Here is a 21493-nt window from a genome sequence, read left to right on the forward strand (position 1 = left end):
CACAAACATTTCCAGGGTTTGGATGGTGAATGTAATTTCAGCAATCGAATTCCATCTACAGTGTAGAATGCAGTAAACTATTTCTGACAAAGATTGGGAGCATGCTTTGAGGAGAGAGAATTTGAATGATGAAATACCATCTCTCAGAAGGGAGGGAATAGCATAGAAGACAGGGGAGGGGAGCGGAATTTGGATGAATGCACAGAACACAGAATATCGGAGTGAAAGACAGTGAGGGTTCTTCAGAAAAGCATGCTTAGTTAAGAAGGGAATGAATACTTTTCTGGTTAACATGATTGAGAGAAGGCAGTCATACCCAGGTCACATGCCTTTCCCACCGCCTCCTCCGACCCCATCAATAATCCCTCACCCCCACCTTCAACAAGGAGAAAAGGATGTTTATAAAGAATTAACTGTATCTGCTTCATTCTCTTGAACGATGGGGCCGAAATTTATATCTCCTCCAAAACTGCCTGTGAGAAAATGGTGATGACTGACATTCGTAAACTGCCTAAATCCACGAATTCACAGTGTAATTTGAATGGGAGTTCCACTGGTGTTGAACAGAGTGTCCAAGCGTCTACGTCAGGGAAAAAAGAAACTACTGAAATGCAAGAAGCAATGCACTCGCATTTTGAAAAGGAGACGGAGAGTACAGATATATTCTTAGATAATATGGGACTGAGTGTTGTTGATAGAATACGGATACCACTGTACAAAAGGGGAAAGACAGTAAAAGAAAACACAATTCTGTGTGTCGGTGCGTGTGTGTGCGTATATATCTATACCTATATAAACACATACATATCCTGACAGGAAAATCAACATCTGAAATGCAAGAATTATTCTGACTATTTCGTTCTTTAACAAAGTGGGCAACATATGTAGAGCGTTAATGAATTTATTCGCAACCACTTGTTTACAGGATTCTGTCTCGCTCATCATAAATGCAATCGTGGGCATTGACATCGTAACAATATCTCAAATTTTGTGTTTAATGCAGAACACTATTTCACTCTGTCTCAGTGTGTTTGTGTTTGTGTTTGTGATGTAACTGAGATTTATCATAACCGTAACTCTACAAGTGCAGGATCAGTTTCATCTGAAAATTAGCTTTCAATTTTCTGTCATATCTCATAGCATGCACTTTTCAGTTGTGTTAAATATCAATCGGCACTCTTCAGAGCTGAACCACAGCAATCTTCGACTCAACTTGTCGTAGACAGGTACAGCACCCAAACAGAACCATTGGACTAACTCGTCCAGGCTGACCAGATTTCCTAAATTAATCCAGTTTTATTTGAAAGAAGTTGTCACATATCCTTTTAAAAAGTCTCTACTCAGACACGCATCTTAATGTTTTTTTTTCATGTGGCAATTAGTCTCCACGAGTTTCTCTGATAACTCATTTTTCGCACGCACCATCTTCTGCGTGAAAAGGTCGTTCCGTGGGTATATTTCAAATCTTTCCCTTCTCACCCAAACCTCTGACCTCTAGATCTGGACTCTCCCAGTCCAAGGAAACTTTCTTGACTGCTTACCCTATCCATGCTGCTCATGATTTTATAAATCTCTATATGGTCGCCACTCAGCCTTAAAAGCTCGAGGGAAAATGTTTCCAGGCTATTTACCTTCTCCCTCCACCTCTTCAGACGAACAACATGCATGTAAATCTTTCTGAGCCCTTTCGAGTTTCTAAACGTCCTTCCACTCGGAGGAAGGCCAGAATTGCACACAGTATTGAAAACCACTCCACCCGAGCAGTAAGTAAATCATTAATGGAACCCTTGACCATTCAGTTGACAGAGGCTTTGAAATCATCGACAGAACTCAAAGCATTCTCCTTCTTTCTCTCCTTGTGGCTCATCTGGGTATGGCTGCGAACCCAACTGTACTATGACATATCATACGAATGAAGAAAATGCAACATGAATGCTGCCCTTCTTGTTTGAAATATCCCTACTGTTTTGATTATCATGGCCTCGATATAATAGTTCATTTGATTTATCCCGAATTAGAAGATGTGAAACCACTCTTCAATTCTATACTCTCTTACGTTTCATTGATGTTTTGTTTAGTCACCCTTCATGGTCTGCAGTGCCATTGACTGATGAATTATTGCTGTATTCTGCAGAATTTGATCCTGCAGAAAGCATTATTACTGTGTCATCCTTTCTAATGTAACGTTTTTGGCAGTGTTCACTGCAAATCTGATTGATTCTGCTGAATTTTAAAAGAAAGGCATAACTAATGACAATTCATGCAGCTATGAGCGATTAATGTTTGGACGAAAGCAACTCTTGAATTCATTTTTATGAAATTCTATTGTTTGCTATCCTTATCCTGATCCTGATCCTGCTGATTTGCTCTGCCATAACACAAAGGAAACTGTTAAGAAGTGGAGATGGAAAGGAATCCATGGAGCTGATCAAGAGGAATTTGGTAAAGACAATTGGTGGAAACGTAATCTTCCTGCTCTTTTGTTTTGCTCCTCCTCATATACTACAACTTTACCTTTTGAATTTGATCTGGTGTGATATCCACTTTCAATGTTGCATTTATGCAATGTTAAGAATTATGAATGCACAGTTCCTTGTTTACCTGACCTTTCCAGCTCCTTACTGTACTTTTTCATGTCCCAAAACGCTCAGTAGAAAACACAGTGCAGTATGGTGTGACATGGGAAAAGAGTAGCCATCAATTCAAAATCGACAGGGTTTGGGTTCGCTGAATAAAATACCAGCGCCTTATTTTCTATATTGAGCCTAGAAAGATTGTGTTTCTCGCAAATTTACAGAATAATTTGCTTACTCCCTTTTATTCAGATACAATTCTGTTTGAGAATTTTGCACAAGAAATTCAAAGCTTCAAATTAAGTGAATAGATGCCGTGTAAATGCTCCAAAATGGTGCTCTTCCTTTCCATATTAAATACAACACAAGATAATAATAGCCAGGCAGCATACCGCTGAGATTATTTATTGGAAGTTATTTCCTCAAACATATATATTTTAAAAATAAACAATGTGTAATAGCTGCTTCCAAATTTACAAAGGGAAGACTCATTATACACGTAAAGAAAGATCCAATCGTCAAGATATTCAGATGTATATTCTATCAAATGTATTCATGGATTATGGTTTAAAGAAAGCATAGATAACGAGAAAACTATACATATGAAGATATATGAAGGTTGATTAATTTACTGCTGTGCTTGGTAGATAAATATGATGTTCATTCACTGTCAGTTGGATAGTTACAGATATAAAAACAGTTGAAAATGTAGGTACAGAGAAATAAAATTGAGAAGATCGCGATGTGTTAGCTGAGAGATAAACTTATTAAAACAAAACATGCACAGTAATTAGTTAGAGTCCTTTGAAGAACTGACCAAGAGGATTGTCTAAGGCAAGGTGGAAGACATAATCTATTTGGATTTCAAAAAGACCTTTGATCCGTGGTAGGCTGCTCTGAAAGGTTACATCGCATGAAATCCGGGGGAGTTCGCAAATTGGATAAACAACTGACTTGAGTTTTGGAAGCAGAAAGTAATAGGGGAAGAATGCTTGTCGGACTAGATGCCTGTCACTAGTGGACTGCCACAGGGGTCCGTGTTGGGTCCATTCCTGTTTTTTGGCTGTGCTTTGGATGAGAATGTACAAGGCATGATTAACAATCTTGCAGACGAAACTAAAATAAGAGATATCATGGACAGTGAGGAAGTTTATCAGAAATTGCAGTAGGATAACGGTCAGCTGGGGAAGTGAGCTGAGGCATGGCATACGAAGATTAAAATAGGGAAGTATAAGGTCTTGCGTTTTGAAAAGCCGAATGAAGGTAGGTGTTTCATGATGAATGTTAGGGCTTCGAGAGTGTAGAGGAACAGAAGAATCTTGGCGTTCAGGGGCACAGCTGTATGAAAATTGAATCACAGCTACACTGGGCAGGGAAGCAGGCTTGTGGGACCCTAGCCTTCATCAGTCAGGGAATACAGTATAGAAGTTGGGAAGTTATGTTATAGTTGTACCGGACGCTGATAAGGCCGCACTTGGATTTTGTATTCAGCTGTGGTCATCTTGCTCTAGGAAGGATGCTATTAAACTGAAAAGATTGCGGATGAAAATTACAAGGATGTGCCAGGACTCATCAGTCTGAGTTATTGGGAGAAATTGCACAAATTCGGACGTTTCTTTTTAGCGTAGAGACAGAGGTGGTATCTTATAGATGTGTATAAGGTAACCAGAGGCATGGAGTAGAGTGAATGCACTCAGTTTTTATTTTCAGAGTTTGTAAATCAAGGACTAGAGGGCATCAGTCTAAAGTTAAAATGGAAAGAATGAAAGCGAAACTGAGGGGCAACTTTCTTTAAACAGAGAGTGGTATCAATAAGCTGCCATCGGAAGTGTTTGAGGCAGCTCATTCCTAATAAAGTTTAAAACGCCATTGGACAAATACGTGGACAGGGAAAGGTTTAGAAGGATATGGGCTAAGTGCAGGGAAATTGAACTAATGTGGGTGGGCATTATGGTCGGCGTGGACCAGTTTGAAGCAAAAGGGCTTGCCTTCGTGCTGTATGACTCTGTAACTCTATGACTCTATGACAAGGAGAAAGACAGATAAAGACGGAGTGAGAGGAAGAATATGTGGAACATGCAATAAAGGCTTCAGCAGTAAATGCTAAACGTTAAGTATTGATGTGTGATAAAATCCTTGGTAGATCCATATTTATTTGCAGTTCATGTTTCGATGCCAAGGTGTTTTCTCACATGAGGCTTTGAAGGATCTTCAGGCAACAAATGCAGTTTGGAAAATGTATAGGATCGCTTATTCTAAATGTTCAATGGCGACCCCGTGCCCAATACCTTCCTGAAGTAGAGAGCCAACTGTGTGTCTTGAGAAAGGGCTCATTAAACATTCATACTCTCTGATGTAAAAGATATTGAATATTTGAATAGAAGAGTGAATGTTAATTAACATTCATGAAAGACACTGAAGCAACAATGGGAGCAAATAATGAATTCAAGTATGCCCTATATAGAATGATCCAAACTGACAGACAATATACGTTCCATTCTCTCTGATCGAGGTGGGTGTAAATGAGATTTTTGTTGAACCGCCTGGGCTCGTGGTTGACATGCTGAAAGATTTCATAAATAATCGAAAGATTGGTGTCAGGCTACACAATTGGTTTGATGGTAGCATGCAGTAGTTGATATTGAAACGATAATTCGTGGTTAGGGGACCTGTGGCGAGTGCAGTGGCGCTGGGTACATCACTGTTTGTTTAGTCGAGTATATACAAGACATAATTAGTAAGTTTCCAGATGACACAAAACATGACATATTGTGGACAGTGGAGAAGGTTTTCAGAAATTACATCAAGGTCTTGAGCAGCTGAGGAGGTTGGGCAATAAATTAAAAATGCAAATTAATATAGATAACTGTGAGATCTTGCATTTTGGAAAGTGAAGTCAATGTAGGAGTTTCCTGGTGAATGATAGAGTCTTAAAGAGTGTCATGTAACAGGATGAACTTGCGGAGTTCAGGTGCACGGCCTTCAGAAGTCAGGAAATTCAGAGTAGAACTTGGGAAGTTATGTTGCAATTATGCAGAATGTAGTTGAGCCGCCATTTGAAGTACTGAGTTCAGTTTGGGCCACCTTGCCATTGGAAGAATATGAACAAACTGGAAAAAGTGCAGAGCAAATTTACAAGGCTGTTACCACAACACAGCGGTCTGATTTAGAGGGACATATTGCACATACTAGGACTTTTGATATCATTAGAGCATATGAGACTAAAAACGGAACTTACAGAAGTGCATACGATTAAGAAAAGCATGGATAAGGTGAATGCACTTATTGTTTTATCCCAGGTTTTTGAATTAGGGATTAGGTAACGTCAGTATAAGGTTTGAGGAAAAACAATACAAATGAACCTGATGGGCAACGATTTTTACACATAGAGTGGTATGTATGTGGAATGAGTTGCCAGCAGAAGCATTTGAGGTGGGTATACTGAAAACATTTAAAAGGCAATTGGACAAATACACGTCTAAGAAAGATGGAGGATGATATTTGCAAAGTGCAGGGAAAGGGGGGTTAGCGTGGATGGACATTTTGGTCGGCAACATCCAGTTTGTGCCAACAGACTTGTCTCCTTGCTCTCAGAGTCTTTGTCTCTCTCAAGCCATGTTACCGCACATTCAATGCATATCCGTAACCAAGCACCTTTAAACAATAAATGCACCATTAAATTATTGTAAGGTACGATCTCCATTCAGAATGCTAAACCACTGAATATGTATGTTTTGTATTCATTCTCAAGTTTCAGATGTTCGTTTAGGTTTTTGCTATTTTCTCTCCTTACTATCGTTTGCAGCCGCGATGTGACCACTGTTGGAGTGTAGGGAGTATTGAAATTTTCTATTCTACCATGATTTAACGCTTTAGGAAGGTTACCACATGAGCTGTCCATCAGATACATGAAACAACTCAATTAGGCTGAACGTTGCCAAGTACAGTTAAACAAGAACGTCAGGCGAAATTACTACATGGAAAGATATGAACCATAGCGTCACAGAATGATTACTGTGCAGGAAAATGCCGTTAGGCCCAAATGACTTGCACAGGCTGGATCAGCCAGTGCGAACTTCATGCGAATTTAAAAGAAAACTGCACACCACCCAACAAAAAAATACATCCACTGGCCTTTTGCTAGAAAAAAAATTCCATCTGCTGTTACCTTGCAGTGTGGATGAAGTTTTTCTTTCTCACTGTTAAACACCGAAACACAATGCGACACGTTAAAATGTCTTCTTCAGATTTAAACCGCATTATTAAAGAGGGCTCAGATACGGGGTGCTGCTAGAAGTTTGTATTCTTATTCTGAAAAAGCTTGCCTCTGTTTTATTAACATCTCAAGCTGTGCTACGGCCCAAAGACAATTACATAATTTTTGTCAGGCAGATGAACTTTGTCATTGATAATTCATCACTAGTCCACAAACCCATCAACTTCATTTGAAAACAGCTCCTGGGATCCAGTTCGTTTGCACTTTATTGCGACACACAGCGATACAAACTATGTTCACTTTTCAAAATATGTAGCCATTCTTCTAAAACCCGAAGTTTCAGGCAGTTTTTTTTTGTTGTTGTTCTAGTCCATATTTTAAGCATCTCAAGCAAATGAGAAGACATGGTCATTTTGTTGCAAAATTCTGTAGATTGCCAAATCCATGATCCTTATTATTCTCGAGAACTTTGCACAACGAATGTTGATACAGAGGCTTTTACCCTCTGTTGATAATCTACACATTCTCTTGAGTCGTCCAGTCAATGTTTATCGGTACTGATGGACACCTTGACTCATGACTCTCCGTCTTTCCAACTCAGAGAGATTATCTACATTCTCATTTCTGTACGTTTGTCAATATTCATCTTGGAACTATCACTGCACAGACCAGGCACTCGAACATTTCCATGAGGACATATACGTGCATTGACAGATGTTTTACACTCGGTTTTAATTTGCCTCCAAAGATTTACTAACGCCACTGTTGGTTTCTGTGAGCATCTCTGTTTAGAAGACGTAAGTAGACATTTTCAATTCTGCCAGAACATTCCCGCGAATAATTTCTATGTGACTTCTTGTCTCTCAGGCCTCTCTTCTATGACTAGTGTCTGTCAGTTCGCCTTGCTCAGAGTAATATTACGTGCCTTCGTTTTTCATTTCTCACTGAGGCTTGACTTATGAAAACTGGTATGTGTTTCTGAGTTTCACAATTCAGTGAACAATCAATGCAAAGATAGACATGCCTTCGTTGTTAACCAGCAGCATCGTGTTTGCACAATGATTAACGCCGACCAGTCTTTTGCTCTCGAGGGAGCAATTTAATTACTTTTTGTTGCCTTTTGGTCTTTTTGCCTCAGAGGAATTATATGCAATTATTGGTGGCATCTTAATTTCGTGGACTGACGGACCTGTTCCTAAATTTTGTTCGTTCTATCTCTGCCTGATTGATAACTTTACACTAAACAATCGTCAATGGTAACCCCTGTTCTTTTATGGTGCGTGTTTCAGCGACGGTAACACAATTGAATGACAAATGCCAGAGTTAAATTGCCTCTTATTGGAGATGGTCATCACCAGGCAGTTTTGAATCGCAAATCCTTCCATCCATTTTTCCAACTAACTCAGCATAGTGAAAATATCTTGTGGTGCTGGACTTCAATATCTGCGGAGTTGTGAATTGTACTGAACATTGTGGAAGCTTCAGCAAACGTCTCCAGGTCTGAGCTTACAATGGAGGGAATGTCATTTATGAAGCTGTGGAAGATAATTATCTCTAAGACACTACCTTAAGGACACTCTGCTGTGTTGTACTGGAGCACAGGTAACTGACCTCCAATAACTACAATCACCCTCTTTTGTACCATGCATGGTCTCTAACCACTGAAGCTTTATCGCTCTCACTCATGTGGAATTCTGTTTTCCTCAGAACATTGATGCCGCACTCGGGCAAATGCAACTGGGATATTAAGGACTATCAGTTTCAGCTCACCTCTGGATTTCTGTTGTTTTGTCCAGTTTCAACCAAGCTGTGATGAGTTTTGGCATTGTGTTACACTGTCAGAACCTAAGCCGGACATCATTGAGCAGGTTATCGCTGAGTAGGATGTTGCATTTTTGTCATGGTTTTGGCACTTTACAACACTTTATTGATGAAATAGGGTAGATTGGTGGGGTGGCAACTGGTTAGGTTAGGTTTGGCCTACTTTTTGTTTGGTGGTTAGTTTCCAAATTGTCAGGTAAATGCCAGTGTTGTAGCTGCACTGAAACAGTTTGCCACAGGGTGTGGCAAATTCTGGAGCAGAAGTCTTCAATGCTATTGTTGAAGCACTGTCAGGAACCGCAACCCTTGCAGTTTTCAGTGGCCATTAAATGTTTCTTGTTAACACATGGAGTGAACTGATCTGATTTACGAAAGACATCTGTGATCATGTTGTGCTCTGGAGTAGCTGTGGACATTCACCATTTAGATTTCCTCACAGGCCATGCCGACAGTTATCTGCTCCTCCATTCTGTTTGGTCCTCAATAATTTCTCAAACCAGCACTGGATATGAAACCCTTTGTGCATTCTAAGGTACTTCCTGTACTATTTTGCGGCCTTCTCTCACCCCTGATCAGTGATTTAATTCAGTTCGACCTAATCGCATTTGTCTTGAAATGCGTGTTGGATATTAGTCAGTAATATTGTGGGACTAAGTGTCGAATATAGAGTGATAGATTCATACAGCACAGAAACAACTAGTTCATGCCAATCACGAGCTTATGCAATGATCGTTTAAACATTGCAATTTTCAAACATTCAAACAGATTGGAAATATAGTTCTTGCTCGTTGCTGAAGGACTGCGTCCTTCAACTGAACTCTCGTCCTTGGTCACAAGGGTACACTTCAGCCAAAGGCCAAAGCTGATACCATATACTTGAAGACACTTACCACCATTTATTCCTCAGGTCGATTACTCCGTACTCTGGAAATATCTTCTTCTAAACCTTTACCACTGTCTCTGTCCATCACGCCTCAGTGCAATCTGGACTTTAATAAATTCACATATTCGTACAGCAACATTTAATAATTGCCCTCATCATTATTCTCGCAATGCAACAGATCAGGTGTCATGGCACACTGAAATATTCATCCGATGTCTCTCATTCAAGCCCAGAATCATCATGCAACATATATCAATGCACAGTTAGATTTCCTTAAACCATTGTTTACATTTATTATTTACCATGTTGTCAACCTGGAAGGCAAACACATGTTAATCAAATTTTTCATGCTACCTTGCATCATTTCAATCGCAGTTGACCTTTATTTATAGGTCTAGCAATTTCTGTTTAATGCAAGATAAATCTTCATCCATGTCTTTCTTTCTGTTATTCTGTCGCGTAGCCTCTTTACATCTCTACACAAATTTATGTAATGGTGAGATATCTACTTAATCTATCTAGATGATTATTCTTTTAATGATTTGTGCAGTTAAGTTTCCCTCCAGTCATGTGTCTATATCCAGAAAAGTCCCATTTTCTGTCTGAAATGGAAGAAGTCTGTTTCAAACTGCGATAATTCATTTCAATTTATTCAGGAATTTCGATAAGATGATCTATGGAGCATGTACACAGAACAATGCATACACACATGAGCAAAACACACACACAGACAGAGTGGGCAATCGGTGATAGAGATGACATTGCATCTCGGGGTGATTGTGAGGATGTATCTTCCTGGAAATGGTCATTGCCTGACTTTCGTGGCATGATTCAACATTACCACTTGTCAGCCCAAGCCTGGATTCTATCCAAGTATCATTGCATTTTGTATCTGGACTGCTGATGCTGAGCATCGTCGAGTTTGTTACTTTGTCATAACAGTCAATCTCATGAGGTCTGGGGAAATAACAGTTGACTCTATATGACGTGTCAGCATGTTAACATCGAATCGACTGGAAATTCCTGCACGAATATAACTTATTAATCTTTATTGAAATCCTGTTGTCATAAAAGACAACTGTTAAGACGCTGAATGTTACCAATGAAGCGCACTACCAACCTTTTACACCCACTCCACTCCCACATCATCAAACGGAGGCTGATTTTTCTGTTCGCAAACTGCATGTATGCAATGACACCTGAAGGTTGAAGTAACATAAAGCTTGTGCATACCAGGCAAAGATTTTCTATCATTTAGTGTGAGTGGGGGAACCGTTCTGGTACCTGATTACAATCTTGGAAAGCAAATAACACGCCATAAAACATCGTGCCATATTTGGCCTTGGTCAGAGCAAGTTACCTCGATTTTGACGAGAGAGCATGTTAAATACATTTTCGTATTGTGCCTGGAATTTTGTTTGTGGTGTCATCTGTTGAGGCACTACTGACAGAACCACAATCGCTCGAAATGTTCTTAGTACAATCGTTTTATTATGGGTGGTGCGATTTTTAAGAACTGGAAAAGGAATGGAAGAATTCATTGCGACTGATTTGGCAGGAAAGATTAAATGTATTTCAAAATATTGGCGGTGTATTAATTTGCGTATCATGAATAGTCTGTAATTTCTGACAGCTCTGCCTTTGTACTTTCACTAATTTCAGCGTTAGACTATGTGGTGATGAATGCGCTGAACAACAAGGGGAGAAGTGTGAGATTTCTGAGAGGTAATTTGTTGTGCAAGAGAAGCCAAATGCAGATTTCATCCTCCCGCTTTTGGGTCCAAACCATGCTTTGTAAAGACAGAGAAGTGCAACGGAGAGCAATGATTTATGAAGGGACATGTCAAAGTATGAGATGCAGCATGGGAATAGTTGGCAGTCCGCCTGTCTGTAAAGGAAATGAATGTATGGTGCAAATTTAACAACAATATGTTGTTAAATATGCAATGTTCAGGGCAGTTGCAAAGAAAATGTTATTTACGACATTCACAGTAGTAAAAGAAATCACTTAAATAATATGATTTTCTCTCTCCCAGCCCATGTCAATGTGCAAATGATCCCAAGCAGTTCTCTATCAATTATAATCAAACACCATTTTAACCATGTCCGCCGAGTGGACTGTATAATTCAGAAATTAAAGGTACATTGCTATCTTTCCTGATCCAATAAAAATGCCTTCCTTCATTACCCTTTGTCAATTAAAACTAACTCAGACGTGCAGAGCTCCTATTCTGCATTATAGCTATACGTAATTCCTCTCTTCCCTTTACGTTACATCAAACCTAAAATAATCGAACAGGGACTCTAGAAGCCTTTCAGCCTGTATAATTCTCGTGGAAACGAAACTCTGCATTTGGTGTGAGAAATTGGCGTAATACTATGGTTTGAATACTCCAGTGCAATAAGAAAGGAGGGCCTACCATCCCTTCGCCCCACAGCCCTGAATCATAATTGTACGAATTGCAAAACCTCACTCTCTCGTATAGCTCTTCAGGAATGTTCACTTTTATTTTACAATGAAACTAGTGTCATCTCAGTCAATATAGCTGTGTATCCATTTAAGACTCGTCCTTCATCTTTCTGCTTCTCTATCAACAAGGATGAATCCAAAATCGAATTTTTATCTCATGTCAAGTGTACATCTTTGGACCAAAATATAATGCAGCATCACATTCTCTTATAGAATATAAATTCCAATCATTGTGGTGTTGCTCCAAAACCCAAGATGAAATTGTTAACAAGGAAAAAGATATATAACTTTTCGACTTTGACATGCTGAATATTGAACAAAATGGTTTGGCAATCAGAGTTAAAGCAAACAAAATGTGACCGATAGAACGCATATAACATAAAGGGATAAAGAATCCAAAAAGCAGCAGGTCTCAATAGTAGGAAGAAAATAGTTGGACATTTGTTCCCGGGTTAATAGGACTGTGCAACTTGGAAGATTGAAAGAAAACTGGGCCTGAATTTTTTGGAGTTTCCATGAATGAGAGGTGATCTGCTCAAACCTGACAAAATACTTAAAGAAATAGACAGAGCAGGTGCTGGTAATGTGTTCTCCCCTAAATTGTGGAGTTTAGAATCACCTGCATAATTTAAAAATAAGGGAGCTGTGGCTTTGAGACAAAATGCTACGAATCATTTCTTCTTTCAATGGTCGTGAATCTTTGGAAATTAATACTAAAGACAGAAAAGGAAGTTTCGTTTTTGATAGTAATTAAAGTAAGCATTGATTGATTTCTGATTGCTATTGGTGTTACATTTTATTGGAATATTGTGGCTTTGAATATGCCGTCAGGCACGATCAAATGTCATTGTGTAACAACTGCAGCCAGTTGAATGGCTTACTCTATTGTTATGTTTCTAAATAATTTCTACTCAGCCAAGTCTTTTAAAAGTGGATACGGGCAAGAATGTAAGAAACATTTATCCTCACGCAATACAAACATGACGAAATGGCACTGTCTGCTCTTTAGTGCCCAATCATAATAATTTGTGCATAATGTGATGAACCCTTGTTACATTAGAGAAGACCCGGAGAAATAAATAGGAATGCCTTGACAAAAGTATCCTTCCTGCAGAGGAAGAGATGCTAGACATAGGAAAATGCGTAAATCTGGATAAATCCCTTGGAACTGGACAGGTAACTTTCAGAATTTTGGGAAGCTATGGAAGGTAGTGCTGAATTCTTTGCTAACATATTTGTAATACTGATCGCCATGGGTGATGTACTGGAAGCTTCGAGCGTGTTTGATGTGAAGCTATTATTCAGAAAGTTCGGAAGTAAAAGTCGGTGAGTCTGACGTCAGTGGTGATTAAGTTGATGGAGGGGATTCTGAAAGACAGGATTTTCATGCATATTTGGAAAGGCAAAGACTAATTAGGGATAATCATCATGGCTTTGTGCGTGGGCAATCCTATCTCACTGATATTATTGAGTTTTTGGAAGAGATGAAAAGGACAACTGATGAAGGCTGAGCAGTGGAAGATGTCCATGTGGACTTGAACAAGGCGTTCCACAAAGTTCTGCACAGTAGATTATTTAGAAAGGTTAAAACATATGGAAAGCAGATGGAGCTAACTGTTGGATACAAAACTGGCTTCAGGCTAGGGGACAGAGCATGATGGTAGGATATTGGTTTTATGACAGAGCCTCGTGATCAATGGTGTGTCACAAGTGTTAATAGTGTATCCAGTGCTTTCTGTTATCGAAATAAATGTTTTTGGATTTGCATTGGCAGGAAAGATGTTATCAAAATTTCTGATGTTTTGGACAGTGAAGTAGATGATCTCACAGTGTAATGTCATCTTGATCAGATGGGCCAATAGGCCAACGGGGCCAAGAAGCGAGATGGGATTTAATTGATTTAAATATAATTGCATACATTTCGGAACGGTAAATCAGGACAGGATATGTACACATAATTGTTGCCGAACAAAGAGATCTTAGAGTTCAGTTTCGTACTTCCTTGAAGGTGGAGTTGCAGGTTAATAATGCATACGTTTGCTTGGCTTGCCTTTATTGGTCAGGGTGTTGATTCTTTGCGTTGGGATGTCATGTTACAGCTGCACAGGACATTGGTTTTGACAATTATGGAAAACGTGTTCAATGTTTGTATCCCTGTTTTTGGAAAGATGTTGTTAAATGTGGAAGAGTGCAGAAAATATTTACAGGGATGTTTCTGGGATTGAAGGTTTAGAGCTACAAGGGGAGAGTGAATAAATTGGGATTGCATTCCCTCGGAATCAGCACCATATGGGTGGCCTTCTTGATGTTTATGAAATCATGATGGGTGTGAATAAATTGAATGGACAAGCTCTTTTCCTCGGATAGAAGAGTCCAAAAGTAGAGATCATAATTAAAGCTGAGTAGGGGAAGATTTAAATGGGACGTGAGGCCCAACTTTTTCACGTAGAGGGTGGTACATATGTGAAATTAGTTGCCAGAGGATGCTGTGGAGTCTGGTAAAATTACAACATTTAAAAGGCATTTTGACTGGTACGTGAGTAGAAGGGTTTTGAAGAATATGGTCCAAATGCTGAAATATTCGTGTAGACTAATTTGCAATATCTCAGTAGAAACGATTTGGACCAAAGGATCTGATAATTGCTGTACACCTCGATGACTTTATTTTAAACTAAACTATGTCACGCCTTTATACAGTTGGTAAGGAACAATGTAATTTCCCACACGAGATCATTCTGATATTCTGGGTACATTCAAAACAGAGGTCAACATATTTTCGGTTGTGTGAGAACAATGAAATATGTCGATGATTCAAAAAGCCAGTGTTGAAGTACCAGATCAGGGGTTGCTGTACTCAAAAGTGGAGAATGTTCGAGGGGTTGAATGATCCACCACTGTCCCGATTTCCTGAATTCATATCTTCTCAATTAAAGGTTTTCCAGATGAATCACGGAGGAATTCATGCTGAATTTGTATCTATGGAATTATGTGGAACTTTCTGAAGTTGACGAGAATTTAAGGAACCCTAATCATAACATTATCCGGTGTTAAATTGCAATACACAATATGATTTCAAAGCTGAAGCCTTAAAATAATTCATACAACGGGGCTAGCATTAATGATTGAAAACAAGTCTTACCTGAGAGAATTAAAATGAATCATTTGGAGGCAAAAAAGTAAATAAACATGGAAGTCCTTCAAAGTGGACATTCAACTCAATAACAGAACTCAGAAAGGGATGCCTATCAAATCTAAGGATCACCAGATGGAAAGGTACTTGAAATGTAATATAAAAATGCGAATTAATGTAAAAATATAACACAGAATACAGAAGGGAATCAAAGTGAATGCAGTCAAGAAACGCAGATCTCAAATGTTTGACGAACTCGACTTCAATAATATGGCATGACAAAATCTGAGGTCTGAAGAAGCACAGATACATTTTATTGAAAGAAATCAGAAAATTTCACAAGTTCCTGTTCAAGGGAAAAGCCAGCACTTGTAATGAATGAAAGGGGGATACTGATTGTTTGGCAAGTGGCTTTTGTTTGGTAGGTACAGAGGAACACATATTGATGCGGATTGACAATTAAAGACAAGGTTTTGCGAAATGTGAATCCCGTTTTTTGACTCTGATCATTCGGTTCATTGCCCCCAGCAATGAATAGCAAAAGATTGTCACATTTGACGAAGTAAAACACATTCAGTGCATACAGAAGACGTTTCTGTCCGCAAAGAATAACCTTCTGTGTTTTGTTATACAGTGTCTCCAGCACACTTATATGTAAGAGAAAGTGAACACAACTAATCCTAAATTGGTTTTCAATGCAATTCATCAAACATTCAATGTTGCTTCAGCTGTTTATAATAAAGAACGTTATTGTATCCAAACGGACCGTGTTTGTGAAACTCGAAATACTGTTGCTGAGATCAGACGTTGTTCTGCCATTTCATAGTATTTTCTGGATAACTCAGAATGTGTGAAGAATTGCATTGGCAATCAATTTGGGATTGACGTCCGCTGCTCAAGGGCCTCCAGTCTGAATGGCAACATTTAACCGCCATCTAAAACACTGAATTTAGTCAAGGGGCGACTCGATATGGCACTTGAGGTAATTTCAATCAACGTTTATAGGGCGAAAGCAAGATTAGGCTGTTGAGGTGGATAATCAGCCATGATCATGATGAATGGCGGAGCAGGTTCGAAGTTCTTAAAGGCCTCCTCTTGTTCCTATCTTCTATGTTTCTTTATTGCCAGTAGCGTGGTGCATGAACACATGCATTTTTTTCTATACTTTTCTTTCAACGTTATTCGAAAGATTGCACATCATGTTCATGTTGCTTTACTCACATGCAACTTGTGAGTACTCCAGTAGCAAGTTGTGAAATTAGACTTTTATTTTTTTTATTTAGAGTTCAATTTGATACAACGTTTTACCTGAACCTGGACGAATGTCTATTTATTTCTTCATTGAAAAACGCTTGTAATAAGCAGAAATCTGATGCCTTCGGGAGTCCCACTCATTTGTTAAACCGGGACGCAGATTTCTCCATAGTATCAGTTTGGTAACATTATACTTTCAGCAAACTCCCACTTTCCAGTTTCTACTGATGACTCAGAAAAAAAATCAAACTGTGTCATGTATCCAAGAGGCCACCAAATCTTTCGTACTCGCCTTCCATCCAACGAGACACAAATCCCACAGTCTCCAGAGATATAAATCCAAAGTTCAATTATTTGATGTAGAATCTCTTAGAAACTACAATAGAAACCCAAATTTGCAGGCATTTACAAATATACTTTTTTTAAAAATTCTTAAGTATTTACTGCACCTTGCATCTTGCATGATTGACGTTATTGGTTTCCTGGATACACATTACTGCTGACCTGTAATCATAACTCAAAGAGATATTTTCTGTGTTTTCTAGCTCTGGATGCCACAAACCAACCCCTCAGATATGTGATCTGAGTATTGCCTAATACGCCCGAGCCAATGGCGGTGAGAATGAACACCAGACCTCCGAGTACAAAAACCTAAATTACCTCTTTCACAGTGAATTAGCGCAAAAGCTCTCAGCTGCATTTAAGATCACCGTTGAATTTAGGCATCAATTTGACATCTCATTCAGCAATACCACGTAGTTTCTTGTGGTCAGCCAGCTCGTAACATTTGCATTAGAAGACTTGGCGCACTTAGAATAGTTAGGTGTACAGTGACCGTCCTTGCACAGAGAGCTTTTGCAAATGTTCAGGAAGATAAGTGCAAGAACCGTGGCGTTCAGTCAGAAGAAATGCTCAAATATGTTTTGAAATTACTTAGGAGGCAACAAAAAAATATTTGCGATGGCTTTACGATTGCTATAGTAGGTATTGACTTGCAAAAGATGTTTAATAAAGAAGTGTGGTGGGCTGAGTTATAGTTACCAGAATAAATGGGTTTGGGGCTGTTGATACAAAACTGACTAAGTGATGGGAAACAAATTAGACATGAATAGTTGTTTGTTAAGACAAGAAACAAAATGTTTGAACTTGATTCCATATAGCCTATATTCATAGCACTTTTAAAATGATCTCAAACACCTAGATCCGAATTACATGATGACAATCCTTGCAAATGAAGTGGAAATTGAAATTATAGTGAACTATGAGGAGAATAATGCCTTCAAGACGACATATCAAGGCTTATGAAATAGGTGGCCAGGTAGTAGATGATATTTAAGGTAGCAAAGTGTCAATTGATACATTTTGGTTACAGGAACGAGCAGAGTTAACATGAACTAAATGATACAGTACTAAAGGGTGTGCAGGTCTCATCAGATTGGGGATATTGTGCACAATTTGTTTAAGTCATACTAAGCCCATTTAAAAAGAAACACATATAAATAAGGAACTAAGCTGTCTGAAAAGTTTACAAAACTTGACTCTCATTCGATAGAAGGATCATGCTCAGGTCTGGCTACCACAGATTCAGATGGACGTGAGAACGTTGGAGGGAATGCATGAAAATGATTCCTGGGATCAACTAATTGGCTGAAGAAGGCAGATTGACGTAGTTGCGTTATTCTGCTGAAGCAAGTTAAGGGATTCCATGCAAGTCTTCTAAAATAATTTATGCTTCGGATTTAGTCGACAGGGAGAAACTCATGGTTTTCAATGCAGAATAGCTAACTATCAGAAGAGATAGCATTTAGACGGTGTTTGGAAGAGGGCAGTGGAGTGGACTGTAGAGTGATAACAAGCCAGTACGATTAAAACAGCGTGAATGTGCTGCAAACGTTTTATGCAGAACATCTACACATGGCTGTGTAACTGTTTTCAATGATTACATTTCTGATAGACTTCTTCAACCAAATGCCATTATTTACTGAAAACTGTCTTGGTTGCGATCAGATTTTTAAAAATGTGACCTCTGGTCAGATTTGCAGAGCCCGAGACTGCCTCTAACGGTGATGTTTCGGTTTCATTCCTGTTCGAATGGATGTGGATGATTTAACTGCAGTTGTAAGAAATTTCAGATCGCGTTGATTAGTCCATAAATCTCTTAGAACCTCAGTGTGCTTGAGTTGATCATTGGAAATTTAAGGTGCTTTCCTGTGGAAATCAGATTTTTTTAAAAAAGACGAATTCTACCTATTCGTTCAGTTCCCCAAAAACGATCAATTTCAGTTTTTGACACACCCAGTTGATGATATTGAACTGTCTGTATCGAATTACAATGATTAAAGGTTCCTTTTTGCTAAACACATCCTCTGAAAACAGATGGAACTGATTGACATCTGAAAATAATGAAATGAAAGCTGTATAAGGACATTCAAGACAGGCAAAAAACCTTCGGTACATACAGTAACAAAATCTCTGAATATTCTAAGCATTTCAATTAGAACACCTCTCATTCTTCCAAATTTCGAAAAGTATTGAATCATTTTACTTTGTCTCACACAGTAAGAATTTCTGAGTCCCATTCCACTTGTTTATGTTTAAAACATTGCACAAAGACTTTTTGTCTACATAATCAGGCATAAAGTTAGTAGGATGAATTTGTTATGTAAAGTCTAATGCCTGGTGAATGTTCATTCAAATGCAGAATAAGCTAAATTGATAATGACAAGAAAAGATCAGCATTATTCAAATACGATGCAATATTAAAGGAGAAAGTCAACATGTCTCAGAATTCCTTGAGTGGTTTCGGAATATTCTTTTGAAAAATTGGAAACCACCAATGAGACCAAATTGGCTGAAATGCTGGTTTTCAGACCAGACTTAATTCAGAAGTCATTATTGAATAGAAATTCAGCAAATAATTAGCTAATACCATACCATGAAACATTGCGTCCCAAAATAAAACTTAGGACTACTTAATTAATATTAAAGCATATTATCATAATTGTGAGAAAGTACAGAGTTCTGACGTGCAGAGAACTGGCTGTCATAGCACATAAACCACAGAACGTTGATACCTATTTACAGAAACTAATCACGAACGTTAATAGAATGCTATGATTCATTGTGATGGGAATTTACTGCAACAGTCGAGATGTTATGTTTCAGTTGTGCTGCGCATTGGTCAGATGAAATCTGATATGCAGGGTACTCGCCACTGTATTTATGGAGAATGATAATATAAAGGAAGAGATCATTGCCTCATGAAAAGGCCATGCCTGTACCTTCTGGAATTAAGGAGAGTCAGAGGTAACGTAAGTTAAACATATAAGGTGCTGAGGGAAATTGATTGGGTCGATGTCAAACGGTTATTTCCTCTTGTGAGAGAATCTAGAAAGAAAGAGTCATCGTTTTAACACAGGGGCTGCCCCATTTAAGACAGAAATGAAAGGGAAATAATTACTGAGACACCTGTGCATCTTTCAATTTCTCTTTTACAATGGCAGAGGACGCAGATTATTTCTAAGTATTTGTAAGGAAAAGGTAATGACTTCTTGATTGCAAGAGGATGGAGGATCATTCGGTATGGAGGAATGTAGAGTTAAGATTAAAATTAGATCAGCCATACTATTAGAGGATGGTGGAGTAAGGCTAGCAACGCAGAGAGTCCTACTCTTGTTACTTGTTCACATGAAGACATGAATGTAATGTAATCTGGAAGGCATTATATGCTACCCAATTTCAGCCAAGCAGCGTCAAGATCTCTTTTGTTCCTCCACCCAATCTCCAGAAGACAAACAGCATGTGAGTCTGTTGAAAATTTGGCATTAAATATGGCCAATTAGAATACTCTGGAAGTGCTCAACATCGTTAGCAGTATCTGAGCAGAGCAAAACAAAATTAAGACTTCACGTCATAAGTTTTAATCGGTACCCTTCGGATGAAATTTCACGATATAAAACTACAACCCTGGGAAAAGATTCCACAATATCACAATCCTGCCCAGCAAAATGTGCCTTCTGCCCCTCCACGAAAGATTTTACATTTAACTTGTATGCATGGCTCTTGTTTCCAGATTCTGCAACCTGTCGAAGCTATCTGTCTCGATGGGAAAGCTTCCCACCTCTTCATAATTTTAAACACGTATTATGTGAGTCAATATTTACAGTTCTTTGATCAAAGAAAACTCAGTTTTCAAGTATTCCTCATGCACTTGTTTCCACATGCCAGTCAATGGTCTAGAGAATCTCTGGTACAAGCTTTGAAATCACAGTATGCAAACTCGTGGCTGGAGTCGAATGCTGAACTGTGAATAAGTGTTGAGATTTATACTTTGCACCATTTTGTACTGATTTAAAAAGACGTATTGGAATTTAATTTGATACTTTGTCGAGCACTAGCAAGCTCTAACGTTGTGCTCAAAAAGTAGCTTGCCTCACCGAAGCAAAACACTTCACCAATTCAAAGCATATCGACTCCTCTTTTGCTTCAAAGCTACAAAAAAACTCTTATAATTTATAATGAATTCCATCTGTTGCTTTTAATCTAAACCACTTCAACTATCAGATTCGGTTTGATCTTCTAAATTGTTATCTATAATTTCTGTTCAGAAGGAGGGATGATGCCATGAGGGGATTGGCAGGTGTCAGCCCGAAGCTGCAGCTATTTACTCAGTACCCTTTCTCTGTTGCATTTCATTTCCCTGCTTTTGTCTTTCCATTCAGTTGCTGATTCATTGCTGTTCTGGTTATATCCCGTATCATGAAAACTGATGCAAAATTATTGTTCTATTCATTTTCTGTCTCCTTTGTTTTACAACATGATTTTTCCACATTCACTTTCTGCATAACCGATGTTCACTTTGTATATTACTCACAGGAATTTATGCTCTCTGGTGAGCTTCATATCATAATTTGATGATTCAATAATGATTAATTTTCAGATCTTGCGTTTCCCTAACTGTTAATACTCTGTCCAATTTTCTGACTTAACTTGTATTTAAACACAATCACATCCATTTTGCTTAATATTGATATCATCTTAAACAGATAGCAGGTCCGAATTTTGGAACTATCATCACTTTTTTGAATGTGCCTATTTATGTGATCTGAAATGTCTCCTTACATGTCTGTCACTATAACACGATTAA

The 21493-nt window shown here is 38.6% G+C and overlaps 1 pseudogene; it reads left to right on the plus strand.

The window, feature by feature from the left end:
* The first annotated feature begins 483 nt into the window (after positions 1 to 483).
* LOC132828621 (Ig heavy chain C region, membrane-bound form-like) overlaps positions 484 to 21493 on the plus strand; it is a 44386-nt pseudogene continuing 23376 nt past the window's right edge.

This window comes from Hemiscyllium ocellatum, chromosome 27, assembly GCF_020745735.1.
Source record: "Hemiscyllium ocellatum isolate sHemOce1 chromosome 27, sHemOce1.pat.X.cur, whole genome shotgun sequence".
Taxonomy (NCBI): Eukaryota; Metazoa; Chordata; class Chondrichthyes; order Orectolobiformes; family Hemiscylliidae; genus Hemiscyllium; species Hemiscyllium ocellatum.